A 13,879-nucleotide genomic window follows, 5' to 3' on the forward strand; every position below is an offset into this window, starting at 1 on the left:
GGCATTGACCACTGTTGGAAGACAGGATACTGAGCTAGATGGACCTTTGGTCTGATCCACTCTGGCCGTTTTTATGTTCTCTCTTAATCTTTGCTGCTTTTCTTAAAGCCCCAGCTGCTGGAGACATGATTATATGTAATACTTGGTTTGGCTGCAATAACTGGGTCTAATTTTGGTTGTCGGGCTTAGTGCGTGGGTGATGGTGGTCTGTGTTAAACAGGAGGTCAGACTACATGATCTGGTGTTCCCTTCTGGCCTTAAACTCTATGACCTGATAATCTCATCTTTTGTTTTTACTAAATGTTGCTAGGTCTCATGAGTACAGAGAAAAGCTTGAACACATGACCCAAGTGCATCCCAAAGGCTCAGAAACCAGAAGGCAAAATAACAATAACTCCCCTATTTTTTTTATATCTCATGATTTTTTACACCAATCTAATAAGTTTGGAGGTCTGTCTTTTGATTTTTCAATATGAAGGGTCAGTGATACTGTGCATCTTCAAATATGCTTCTGTGGATAAAGCAGCAGGCAGCTCCTTGAAAGCTCCTGTGCTTCCATCCCGGCTTGCACAGTATCCCCTCCATAAGAACAATGTATAGAGCTGCAGGCAAACCGCCTGTAGGCCCATACTTCTTTCATTTATTCCCGTGATGGCATTCAGCTGAGCTACAAGACAGAAGAGCCCCCACAGTCCAGCCACTGCTGCCATCAGTGTTTGTGTGTGGGGTCCTCAGGTCAGCCTCACGCAGAGTGTCCTGTTTTCCATTTGGACAGAAAAGTATAGGTGAAACTTGACAGAAAAAATGTAGCACAATGGTACAGGGCCTGGGCATAAAGGGATGCCTCCCTCACAACCAATCCATCACCAAGCCTCCACCAGGCAATGGTTGAAGTCCCTACACCAAAGAAAAGGAATCATCACCAATTCAAGAATTGAAAAGGAAGGTGATAACAACATAAGAGGGTGAAGTACAAGGAGTGAAACAAGAGGTTAATAGTATTTCACATTTATATACCTTTCGTGCTGATGCTGAAGGATCCCAAAACACTTTACACTACACACATGCATCGCCACTGAAATGCAGCTATTGCCAGAGGAGCTGAGAGTGGCCCCAACTGGCACACAGCAATGGAGGAGAGGAAACCATGAAAACTGGCTTTTATGAAAAGGGTCATCGGGCCAAATGTCCATGGAAACCAGATAGGACCTTGGTTTTAAGTCATCTGTGGGTGGGTGCTGGACAGACGTCGTTTCAGTATCTTTTGTGGAATCTCCACGCTCTGGTTTCACAAAATGTTCAGGAATCACAAGAACAATTTCCACACGTGTCTAAGAATCAAGCATGTAAAGTGACATTCCTGGGACAAATTTCTGCCTGGATTTATGTCCTGTTCAGTGGGGTTGCATTGAGTGTGGCACAGACCGGAATTAGGCCCAATTTTGGGTAGACTCTGACAGAAGCTAGGAACAAATATTCCACATATGGCATATTTTAAAAACCCAATACCTGAAACTTTCACAGAAAATTCTAAGTGAACATTTTTGAGCTTCAAAAGCATTTTATTCTATCCAGTATTTTCTATTTTCATGTACCCTTAGTGTGAGCCTCTGGTTTCTGGCTGTGCTCAGGAGAAGAAATGCCAAACTCAGCCACTCTTTGTGGCATGTCTGGACACAATAGAAATAGGTATTTGTAGAAATTCCAGGAAAAGTCAGCATCTGTGAGATTTCTAACCCAAGGCCTCAAGTCCTGCAAGGAGCTGTTGGCAGGCACAGAGCTCCACAGAGGAATGAAACCCAATTTAGCAGACCCCAAAGGTTCGGATATCATGGATGAGGGTCAGGCATTTATTTGAATGTTTTGGTTAAATATCCAAACCTAAACCTCTGAATCTTTTCAGGTCCACCCATCACTACCTGCCACCTACTCATTCCACAAAGGTAACCATAATGACAGGAAAAGCAATGTTGTCCAGTCAATAGAGGCTTGGGAGTGAGGCTCAGGGAACCAATAGTCAGAATATAAAACTGGGCCTCATTGAGGTCCCACTACTGCTCAGTAGGACTCTGTGGATATAAAGGTCTGCCCACACTGATCACTTTGCAGGAATGGGACCTCTGTGACCTTGGGAAAGTCATTTAACATCTCTGCAGCTCAGTTTGTCTGTAAAAACAGAGTGATGATTAAGGACACAATTTAGTCATGGAGGTCACGGATTCCCTGACTTTACTGGTCCTCCATGACTTCTTCAGCTTCAGCTGTCAGTGGCTGCAGCCCCACACCCTGAGGCTGCAGCTGTGGCCATGGCAGTGGGGCTTGGGCTCTAGTTGTCATTCCCCCCACTGCCACCAGTTATCAGCTGTCATTCCCCCCAGTTATTTTTAGCAAAAGTCACAGACAGGTCACAGGCGCCAATTAATTTTTTTTTATTGCCTGCGACCTCTTCGTGACTTTTGCTAAAAATAACTGTGACAAAATCTTAACCTTAATCATGAGTAAGATGCTAAGATGGAGACTGGAGTACAGGGACACACCTAGGGAGATCCTCTGTTTGCTCTATGATAATGGAAGCGTGTTGAAAGTGGATGGCCACTGCTAAAGAAATTGGGCCAAATTCAGGCATTGTATAAATGGGGCAATGTCTCTGAACATAGTAGAGCTGTGCCCTCTTACACCAGGTCTGCATTTGGTCCCTGGTATTTTGTAGAACCTACCTGGAACCGAACTTCTGTTGGACATAGGCTTGTCCAGTTCCCCGAGATAAAGGGCTATTCATGTTTCATGCTGAACAGCGCACTTTATACATCCACAAATAAATCCTCAATTAGTTTTAAACTACACTGTTAAACAGTGAGAGCAAACTTAACACGTTTCATTATTTGGGCTGCATACAGTTCTGCATACACATAACTGCCTTATCTAATCAGCCACTGGTACCTTCAAAGCGGCAATTCAGAAACAAGGAGGCCACCAAACCAAATGTATTCTGTGAGGCCTCACTGGAAGAAAATGGTGGTGTGCTGATTACTGCTCACCTGATGCTGTTAGGCATGAAGGTAATCTAAAGTAAATGGAGTTTTCAATGCCTCCCAATGACACACCTAGTCTGAGGTGCTGTGAAGTAATTAGCTCTGACTCATGGCACAAAAGGTAATCATGAAGTTCTGCAATATGTTGCCTAGCAACTCCTTTAAAAACACTCTGTAAAGTAATTCTTATTATACTGCCTTTAAAAACAGAAGGTGAATTTCACTCTTGTACAGAGAACCAGCATGGGTCCAGGCACCACTAGGTACAGTTTAAATCCTCAAAATAAGGCTTGTAAATGTAATTAAATAAAAAGTACATTTAAAAGATGGGGGCAGGAGGATATTCAAAAGAACCAGAGTGACCTTGATATGGTATTGGTTAACTAGGAAAGGCAGACATCCAGTGGTTGCCATTAAAAACTCAACATTTGCTCACAGTTGCCACACAGTGGTATTTGAGACAGTGTCTTTTTTTCTATACTGTACTTAAAATAGGAATTGCAGGAATAGGAGCCACGGTGTCTCAACAACTGTGGGCACAGACTCACTTCTTTAGCTTTGTTTGCTTTCTAAAATACAGGTCTGTCACATCTTACGCGCATTTAACATGCACGATTTCAGCTTTACGCGGTTGGCAAAAACAAAACAAAAAAAAGAGAAAAATAACAATTTTAATACTGTAACTGTAGTGCAGGTGATTCTGCCTGCCATTCATCTCAATGTAATTTTGACTATATGCGGTTTTCGCTTTACGCGCTGACTGCGGAATGGAACCCCCGCGTAAGATGAGACTCATGTGTATCACATTTTAACAAGGGCAATATAACTCAAACAGAAACTGAAACAAAAGTTATGAGCTTGATGCATAAATTACTGGGTGAAGCCTGCATTATGCAGGTCAGATAAGAGGATCAAAATGGTCCCTTCTGCCCTTAAAATCTATAGCTTTTGAATATTTATAGTGCACAAATACTCATGCCAATCCTATACATTAAGGATGGATAAACACATTTTGTTTCATGTTGGCCCACAGAAAAATGGGCTTAAAGTTAAGGGCACAAGTTATTGGGTTGGAATTCCAGTTAGACGAAACTGTGGTAAGGTATGGAGAAAGAGAAGGGAACAGGAACAAAAGAAATTTCTAATGAAATAATAAATACAATATAGGAGGCACTTATTTAGCTTTGGAGCATGGTTTCTCTCTTGTATGCATACACAGTAACTAGCTCAGGCACAGACTTCCATGGGAGCTGTGGGTATTCACAGCCTCTGAAAACAACCCACTTTCTATGTGCCCAAATATAGACTTAGGTGCTTTACTTTAGGACTCATTTCTCTCCAGAGACTAAGCCACAATGTTATGGTACCCATCCCAGTACAGCCACAGTTTCACCAAAAACTCACAAGCACCTCACGAAAGCAATTTCAGAGCAATTGGTAATAGGTAATTGATTACTTTTCAGATCTAATAATCAATACATATAACCCATTTATGGGAAACTCAGCTATAGAATACCCTCATTTGTAGGGGAGAAGAATGGAAACTTTAATTGTTTCAAATGCATTGAAATACACAAACTACAGTGCCAGTTAGAGTGAGCCTCTGCTTATAGGACCCAAACTTACAGTCCTGATACGCAACTTCAGCTACAAGAATAGCGTAGCTGAAGTCGACGTATCTTAGATCGAGTTACCTCCCGTCCTCACGGTGCGGGATCGACAGCCGCGGCTCCCCTGTCGATTCCACTTCCGCCTCTTGCCCTGGTGGAGTTCCGGAGTCAATGGGGAGCGCGTTCAGGGATCAATTTATCGTGTCTAGATGAGACACGATAAATCGATCCCCGATAGATCAATTGCGGTGGGTAATGTGGATGTACCCTCTGGTGCAAAACCAGTAAGTGACATTACTGTTGAGCCTTATATGTGTTTAACATGTAACATTCATACTGTTGAGGTAATAAATTACTCCTTCATACCAATATGGAAACTGAAAGCTTATGAGCCTGACCCTGCCACCCTTATTTCTGTCCAGTAGTAACTGACTCACTGAGTTTTCCTATTTAAACAACATGAGTATGGGTGGAAAAATCAGGCCCTATATTCTTTGGGAAACACACTGAAGGTGACATGGATGCCAACACAGGCGGCATGCTGGTGGGTTGGATGAACACAAGCAATGAGTATGGGGCATTTTTTATTTTGTTTTGAGGGCAGGCTGATCTGGTATTGGTGGAGGTAAGTCCACTGCTACCCTAAAAGTAAAGTCAAATGCCCATAAAAGTTGTTTTGCTGCTTCAATAAAAAAAGTAATTTTCTTTAAAAATACCATTTCCTTTTATTCTTATTTTTATAGGTAATGATGCTTGGATTTCCAGAATGTTGTCTATGAAAATATAAGATCCTTCCCATTGTTTGTATAAGGATTGTACTTAATACTGTGAATTATATCTTGGTAACCTTCATGCTTCACACACTATCATATCATACAAAATGTAACCAAAACAAACTATATAGAAATGGGTTTCAGAGTGACAGCTGTGTTACTCTGTATCAGCAAAAACGAGGAGTCCTTGTGGCCCCTTAGAGACTAACAAATTTATTTGGGCATAAGCTTTCATGATGCATCTGATGAAGTGGGTTCTAGCACACAAAAGCTTATGCCCAAATAAATAAAAAAATTAATAAGGTGCCACAAGGACTCCTCGTTGTTTTTATATAGAAATAGTGATCAATAGCACAAGAAATGATACTTTGCTTTTGTGGACTTTTTTCAAAGAAGTGTAATTACTTAATTCAGGTGGCAATGGGCAAAATGTACAAACTGGTCTATTGGTAAAGGAAATAATTTATTGCCTCCTTCGTTACTCCATTGTGTAAACACTCAAGTTACATTAAGTACTGGATTTTGGTGGGAACAGCAACAAGCTGAGATGAACAAACATGACACAATGTAAAACAAGAGCTTTTGGTCCACATCCTGTTCTCATTGATCAGCAAGGCATTTAATTACCTAACTTTAAGCACAGGAGTAGTCCTGTTGGCTTCAGTGGGTTCTCGTAACTCACTAGAGTTTAAGAGTCCTATGGAATTCAATTAATTCGTATGTTTCACTTAGACATGTGCTTAAGTATCCGGCTGAATTGGAGCTTGAATAAGGTATGGGTCCTGTGGAAATAATAGTATGTGCTCATGAATCTATGCACACATTCAGGTGGGCACAGTTGACATGCAACCTTAACATTGGCATTTCTGACCTTTGAGTGCTTAACTTTCATCCTGAACATTCTTTAAAGTAATTTTTTGTATGGAATGAAACCATAGTCAGTAGAAGCAATTACATTATACACTTTGTGCATTTTTTCTTGAGGACCAGTGAGACTGCAAACATTTACTAAATAGCATCCTGCACTGCACATCAATACTATTTTTTCTCTACCTTGTAATACAAAATAACTTCTAATTGCATATGGTTTCCCTCAACACTTGGAACTTATGTTTTCATAACCAAAATGTATGACTATCCTAAGCAACAAGATTGCTTTGCAAACACAGCCTCAACCAGTGATGAGCTGCCAAAATCTTAACAACCGGTTCCTTATAAAAAGTTCTGATTTAAGGGGTGGAAGTGGGGGAGGGGCCGGGGCAGGGGGAGACATACCCGTGGGGCCAGGGGCAAATTGCCCCACCGGCAGCCCTAGAGCTTGCAGCCCCCTCCCCCTTACCTTGCCGGCAGCTCAAAGCAGCAGGACGACTCAGGAGCTCAGCTGAGCTGCCCAGCTGCTGGCCATGCTGCGGCTCTTTGGGGTGGGAGAAGTGGGGGAGGGCCCGGGGGAGACATCCTCATGGGGCCAGGGACCCCTGCAGGGCCCAGGCCAATTGCCCCACTTGCCCCCTCCCCTCCCCTCTGGCCAGCCCTGGAGCTTGCAGCAGGACCCCACCCCACCTTGCTGGGCCTTTCAAAAAGCGGCAGCAGGACGACTCCCGAGCTCAGCTGAGCTGCTCAGCTGATGCTGGCGGCTGGCCACGCTGCAGCTGGGGGGAAGCAGGGGAAGGGCTGGGGGAGTCTCAGCCTCCCCAGCTGGGAATCCTGGGAGCAACAGGATGGTCCAGCCCGCGGACCGGAGTTCTTTGCCCACTCCCTGGCCCTTTAACAACCGGTTCTCCATGGAGGGCTAATTTTAGCAACCAGTTCTTGGGAACCTGTGGGAACCGGCTCCAGCTCACTACTGGCCTCAACCTCTCCAGGTATATCAACTGCCTGGCAGGAAACCTCGCTGCTTCTACCTCTGTTTGTGGCAAATTCATTTCACATAAGCCGCCTGATCATTGTTCTAGGAAATTCAAACATACAGGGCCTTCTGAATGTAAAGGTGGAATCTCTCACTGCCTGTATTAATCTTCCTGTACCTTACCAGCTGCTCATTTATACAGCTTTTGAAACCTCATTTTATGACATGTTGATTATGAAGTGGTGTGTTTACAGTCATGTCCCAACAATAGCACGCTCCAAGCCCATAGCAACTAGACCTGGGTTATCCTTAGTAACTAAGCTATTCTTTAACAACTGCATTCTTTCCTAGTCCACAGTTCACCTTTCCTCATCCTTGTAGTTCTACGGTCAAATTCTGCTCTGATGTACATCCTGTGCAACACTCTGACATCAAGGAATGTTGCAAGAGAAGTGTGCCTAGTTCTTTTCAAAAACACTGCACACAAATATTTATTTCTTCATGAGGGGTCAGCCTTTCAGCTGGTGTAAACTGGCATAGCTGCATTGACTTCAACGCTGATACACAACAGCTGAAGATTTGGCCCGATGTCATCTGGCTTTGAAAATTATTAAATTATAATTGCATTCTAGTTGAAATTGTTTGTATCCCATACAATTGAGATTATGGCATATAAGAGACAGAAAGTCACACAAATCACCACTACTGTTATCACTGCTGCTAGCTATATGCATATTTGCCCCAGTATAGGTCCTGATCCAACTCCCACTGAAGTGAATAGAAAGGCTGTCTCTGACTTCACTAAGAGGTGGATCCGTCTGAGAGTCAGGGACAATTTTCTGGTTACAGGTAAAAGTGAATAGTGGGGGATAAGCAAGTTCATATAATTATATTTCTTGCCTCTAAATTCAAACACCTATGAGATTTTAGTTGACAATTGGAATTGTAACGTGTTAATCAGGATTAGAGGCCCCGTTTCTTTTACTATTACAGTACAATCCCAATTTTCTGAATTTCTGCTAATTGAAACTTCTTGTAAGTACTCCAGAGTTTTAATGGGAGCTTCAGTGTTGCATGGCCCCTGTATATCACAGGTCTGAAGCTCTGCTCTTGTACATCATGGTCCTCTTCAGCATCACTCTTAGCTAATTAGGAGCAATGCTGGCTTGACGCTTCCTAGACAGCAGACCAGAAATCAGGAAATCCCAAATATCCAACCCTCTGAAAATGTATTAAGATTATTGTCAAATTGGATTTCACTGTTATTTTTGTTTGGATAGAGTTAGCAAAAGATGCAGGATATGAGACACATGGTTAAACTACATATCAATGAACTGTGCTTTTACCTAAACCCCAGACCTGTGAAGAGCACTGAGAGGTACATCCTGTTACAAAGATCCACTTTGATGCACTGAGGGCCTGTTTAAAGACTATTGAAGTTAATGGAAAGGCTCCCATTGGCTTGAATTGGCTTTTGATCAGGCTCTGAATGAGAGAGAATTAATATATTTGCTCTGGATTATATGAAAATTAAAATCAACAGACCTACATGAAGAAAACTTCCCTTTAACACATTAAATGGTTGTTGCTGGAAAATATATTTTTCTGTATTTTCTTCAGTAGAGCATCCAATGTAGAGTAAATAAGTTTAATCCATGATACATCTCTAAATTGGGTTATGAAAGAATTATAGCCAGAACAGATGTCTGAGGATCAGTAAGAAATAGCAGGAGATCAGCAACCGGAATACATATCTAATTTATGGTAATCCAGTAATTTTGAGTATAATGTATAAATTTGTGTATAATTTAACACAAATAGCTACTGAAATCCAATGGCAGAGATAGGGCAAAAAGTAGATCACTCTAGGCTCATACATTGTGTTGTGACTCCATTGACTTCAAAGGCATTTAAACCAGAGATGAATTTGGCCTCGTTTTAGTAATTTGCCTGAATCCAGCTAATGAATATTTCACCAAGTCCACTAGTAAACAGAACATAGGAAGTCCTCTACCCTCTCAAATGTATATTAACATGTAATAACACTAGTATCTGGCAGAAAATATCTACGGCTTTTTTGGCTGCGTGAGGTCCTAAAGGATGTAGATCCTGGTTGCATAGGCAAAAGTTTCAGTGCTCTACAAGATGATGCTCTCGCTTATGATATGTCTACCTGCAGTCAGGACAGCACATATAGGTACACCAGAGCTAGCAGATCTAGCTAGCTCACTAAAAATATCAGTGTAACCACAGTAGCATGGGCTAGCTGCTTGAGTCTGTACCTAGGGTCCTGAACAGGATTGTACTCAGCTGGCTAGCCCATGCCGCTGAAACTACATTGTTATTTTTAGTGAGCTAGTTCAGTCAAAGCTAGCTCAGGTATTCCTATACATGCTGCATGTGGGCCTCCTGATTGGAGTGGAGACATACTGTTCTGAGCTGGGTTAAGTCTTGTTCTGGGTTGCGTTAAAACCTCATTGAAACAGATGGGTGTGTAATTACCCATCATTTAAAGTTGCTGTGAGAGATAGTTAAAGTAGCCACACCTAAAACATGGCATAATGGACTCTGCCCAGAAACTAGCATCATGTGGATGGAGATTTCCACTGACTATTGTTCTGACTAGGGATGTGTGTGTGTGTGTGCGTGCATATGCACAGCTTGGTCTACACTTAAAAATTATTTTGGCAGAGCTATGTCGAACAGGGCATACGAAAAATCCCCAGTGTTGATGCAGTTGTCAATGGAATAGGGCTTTCAGTGACATAGCTCATGTTGTTTGGGAAGTTGGAGTTCCTACACAGACACAAAAAGTCCTTCAGTCAGTACAGGCTACATATACCCTAGAGAGCTATGCTGGCATAGCTATGGCACCACAACTGTGCTGGCATAGGCTCTAGTCTATAATATAGACATAGCCTTAGATTGTGGAGAAACAAGTTTGTGTACACACAAGAAATTGAGAGAGAGTCTGAGACAGACAGAAGGTCAGCCTGAACAAGGGTGTATGACCCTAGAAGAAGCTAGAGTGAGAGGCCTTTTAGACCTGGTGCTGGGTAAAGAGGCTTGTGGCTATAAACCAAGAAGCTGTCTCCTGTTTTTGATTCCTCTTGCAAGCAAGAGGAAGACTCAGTACATTCCCTGTAAATAAACAAGATTGCATCAGAGAAAATATCAGACTCCATCATCAATTTCTACTCCCATCTGGAACAACCTACAAGGCCCTGAACTTTGACTAGTGCTCATATCAAGAAGGGGTAAAAATACCATAGTCCACAATCCTGGGTTACCTGTCCCCCATGGCAGCTGGTCAGTAAAGGGATGTTACACCAAATCTCAGCTGGCGTATCTTTTACTTGGCTGTCAGGGCAATATTCTCTGATTTAAATGGCTGCAGAAAATATTAGGAATTCCACACTGCCCCTCCTCCAAGGTAGAGTTCTGACTCCACCTGGCCTGCCATGTTATTGAGCATTACATCTGGGAACACCACTGATCATGATTCTCACTGATATTAAAGGAAGGAAATAACTCTCCTGGGGGTCCTTATAATGGTCTTGTCATCCAGGGAAGAGCCCAAATACTTGGGACTGTAGCCTAGATAAATGATGGCCCATCTGACTGACATTTTGTCAACTGAAGAAGAATCCATTCCTTCATTAGAGCATAGAGGACTCTGGTCCAGATTCCCCTCTCACAGCACATTCATGTAACTGCATTAACTTTATTGGCATTACCCTGATTTAATCTGTGTAAGTGAGATCAGGAGATAGTCCACTTTGAGCATGCTCAGTGAAGTCTTCTGACACTATTCTTAAGGGCATACTGGTACAGCAAACAGACCAGCTAGAGAGAGGTCTCCTCTCTAAATAGGGTGACCAGATGAGAGGGACGTCTGGTTACCCTATCTTTAAAGGAGGGGTTGCAGCAGCTGAAGACCCTGTTCCTCACTGGAGTTGCAAATAGTTTCTGCAACTACAGAGCATAAAAATGCCAGAGAGTTTTTATGGACCAGCAGCCACTAGGGCTACTTTTGGATGTAGAGTGCTGACAGAGCTGTCCCTAGGGTACAGCAAATTGGGGTGACCACTCCCAGCCCCATGCTTTGGGGGCCCCCCGCGGGCTGGCACGATTGGCCAGCACAGTCAGTCCCAGAAGTGACAGGTCAGTCCCGGCAGTGATGGATTTGTCACTTCTGCCCCGGGCCCCACACCCCGCTAGGGACGGCCCTGAGTGCTGATATATTTGGCCTACTGTCATTTTAAAATTGCCTAAGTTCTATGCCAACAATAAATCTTAAATGACCTGATTAATAGGACTTTTGTAGAAAGCCTACTTCTGTAGACTCATGACTAGTGAGAATTTTCCTATCGTGTGGCCAAATTCAGCAAAGCGGTGCAGTCATGTGTAGCATACACCCTCCCACCCATTGCACTCAACATGGAGATGCACTGGCTCTCCTCCATAGGGGTAATAGAGCCTGTGTCAGGGCTCTGATAAGTTGTGTGTGGAACAGTTCCACAGGAGCTATGCTGGCAGGACCCTCTGTGATGAGCTGCTGCATCAGTGGACTTTTTGGCCACTCTGGCCAGGTTCCCTTTTTTGGCTGCCGCAGCCTTCTTTCAGAGCCAAGTTGATCCCTTATGTCTCTAGCCCTGAAAGTGAAATTTATGTTGCTGTAACCTGTCCCTGCCTTCCACTCCTCCTTGTGCACTTCCTGCTACCACCCTTTATTGGTGTAAGCCAGTGGTGAATCTGGCACTTTGTTGTTACAAAGAACATGTTGCTGTATGACTGACTTTGCCCTTTCTATGGGAACAAACAGATTCTCCCTGCTTAAACTAAATTTCTAAGGATATCTCCATCAAATCTATGTTTGTAACAGAGACTGTAACAAAACCTTGACCGGTACTACTGTAACAAGTGCTGTCTGGAAATCTGTTTATGGTCCAGACAAAAATGTCCAATCTTTGCTAACACGGGTTCACCTCCACCAGTTTTAGCAGCATTAGGAACCCTAATTCAGAGGGAGCCATTCATTGGTTGTTGCTACAATTTTGAGAAACACGCTAATTAGACCAGCCTTTTGCAGGATTAGATGACATGAGGTGATATCCTGGCCCCACTGAAGTCAATGGCAAAATGCTAATTGACTTCAATAGTCAGGCTTTTTCTTATGGTACTTAAAAACACTGATAAGCAGCTGATGGACTATGGCTCCCAATATTGCTCTTTCCAGGGAGGCTGAAATAGTAGTAGGAATTTTTTCAAAGAATGTTTTTAGTGTAGACTGAACCCAAGCACCTCCCCATGTCTATGTATCCACCACACTTCTCCTTCTGGAGCTGTATGTTTTACACTGTGCACTTGGCTTCTGTAGTAAAGCTAATTTCCTCTTGACAGGGAATAAAGGCTCCTCTTCCTACCTCTCTCTGTGGTGTTGTTCCTGAGCCTCTAGTCCCACCCTTTGTTAGTTCTACTGCTATTGAGAAAGATGCAGCATTAGGGAGCCCGGCCAGGGCTGCTCTCCCAGCCAGGGGGCTGCTGCTGGAGCTGCACTGGATCGGGTACCTCATCACTCCCCCCCCCCGCGATTCTTCGGCGGCCTGGGCAAGCGCCTGGCTTCCCTGCGAAGTCGGCGCCCCAGCCGGTGCCTTTCCCCCGCGCGCGTGCCGCTCCCAGGACACCGCCTGTCCCCGGCGCGTTTCGCTCTCCTGGGGAGGGATGGGCAGAGGAGTGGAACTTTGCCCTGGGTGCGATTGTGCCGTCACCAAGGCGGGCGGCCAATGAGCGAACGCGATTAAAATAGCGCATTATAAATAGCAGCGCTTTGCTCAGCGCTCGCAGTGAGCTGGCGGCGATGTGCGTCAGGGGCCAGGTGGGTCCCTCTCCCTACCTGGTGGGGTTAGGGTGACCTACTGCTCTTTCTCCTGAAGCTCCCCTGGGCTTGCTTTGTATTCACTCGGAACGCAAGCCTTTAACATAAGCCATAGCCTGAGGCCGGATGTCATGGTGTGATACTGTAAACTATGGCCATAATATTGTGTTACTGTGTGAGTAATCAGGACACAATCACCAGTGGCTAATTATAGCCACATTCCTCATCCACCCAGTGCTAGTGCTTTTCTCATGGGCAGGATGACTTATTCCAGCTAATTTTAGTTTTTTCCCTCTTAAAGAACTTGGTTTTTTAAAAATCCTCTTAAGGGTAGCCAGTGCCATATCTTGAAGTAAAAGTCTGTGCCTGGCAATATTTTACTGTGTGAAACCTAAATCCATAAACATGTTAGACTAGGGATGTAAATATCCATTTAAAAAGTTAACCAGTTAAACAATTAAAATTATATAGTTTAACCAGTTAACCATTAACCGAGGTAGCTCCAGTGGGCCTGACACAGCAGGGGTTGGGGTCCTGCTGGCACAGCCGGGGTTGAGGCCACTGCAGCTGGGGTTGGGGTCCGGCTGGTCTGGTGTGGCTGGTGTTGGGTCCCTCTGGCTGGCTGGCCCGACGTGCCCGGCTGGCACTCAGGTCCCTCCTGCTGGCCTGTCGCAGCCGGGGCTGGGGTCCTTCCAGTCCATGTGGGGCCACCGGGGTTAATGGTTAAGGTTGGTTAACTG

General features: G+C 44.0%; 1 protein-coding gene across 1 annotated transcript in view; it reads right to left on the reverse strand.

Moving 5' to 3' along the window:
• EZR (ezrin) overlaps window positions 1–12,853 on the reverse strand; it is a 70,146-nt gene extending 57,293 nt beyond the window's left edge. The window contains exon 1 of the mRNA XM_045010279.1: window positions 12,688–12,853. The gene's annotated coding sequence lies outside the window, so the exon portion shown is untranslated. The remainder of the gene's footprint in view (window positions 1–12,687) is intronic.
• Window positions 12,854–13,879: the final 1,026 nt, after the last annotated feature.

Source organism: Mauremys mutica, chromosome 3, assembly GCF_020497125.1.
Source record: "Mauremys mutica isolate MM-2020 ecotype Southern chromosome 3, ASM2049712v1, whole genome shotgun sequence".
Classification (NCBI taxonomy): domain Eukaryota; kingdom Metazoa; phylum Chordata; order Testudines; family Geoemydidae; genus Mauremys; species Mauremys mutica.